Source organism: Haplochromis burtoni, unplaced genomic scaffold (assembly GCF_018398535.1).
Source record: "Haplochromis burtoni strain Fernald_Lab_line unplaced genomic scaffold, NCSU_Asbu1 Contig_2963, whole genome shotgun sequence".
NCBI classification, from domain to species: domain Eukaryota; kingdom Metazoa; phylum Chordata; class Actinopteri; order Cichliformes; family Cichlidae; genus Haplochromis; species Haplochromis burtoni.
In genome coordinates, this window is record NW_024585324.1 from 53 (window position 1) to 840 (window position 788).

Here is a 788-nt window from a genome sequence, read left to right on the forward strand (position 1 = left end):
AAAAGGCAGTGATTCTAACTAAAAGGTACTCTGGATATTATTATGTGAACATATTGTTAAATATGACATTTTTTGTTTGTCAGGAGTCCTGTTTGAAGAAAACACTTGGTAGCCACTTGAATGAATGTAAATAAACACATTTACATGAGGGCAACCTGATTTCAAGGAAATAAAAATGCTCAAATTTGAAAGCTTGTGAGTTATTTTGTTCATGTATCAGTTGTTTAGTCGTTTTATGACACGACGGATGCTGTCGTTATATTTTAGTATAGTGTTTGAGTTAAGGAGAATAAAAGAATGTTTAACATTAATTGTACCAATGTTGTTGTGTTCGAAGCACAAATTAATTTAAGTTTTAATTTATGAATTTTTGAGTACATGGTGTACTAGGTTGTAATTGCATAGAAATGTACGTTTAAGGATATAAAGAACTATATTTAATGAGTTACAGTGAAAAGAAGTGCTTGGAAATAGTAATATAAACAGATATTTCAACTTTTCTATCAACGGAAAATATCAGTTAATGATACAGAAAATATACTGTAGGAGTGTTTAGCTTATTTTAGAGTTTAGAAATGTGTTAACATAGAATGTAGAACTATTGTAGAGATACTGACACTGCCCTTAATATAATAAAGGCCTCACTGTGTCGTGAACTTAGGAGTAGATTGTAGGAGACCTCTCCCCCACTTGAACTGTGAAAGTAAAACAGAGAGGAGTTAATGCTGAGTGGAAATTCCCCAGAGAATGTTTGGGTGGGGGTCTCAACATTTGTAACTGGATAACTG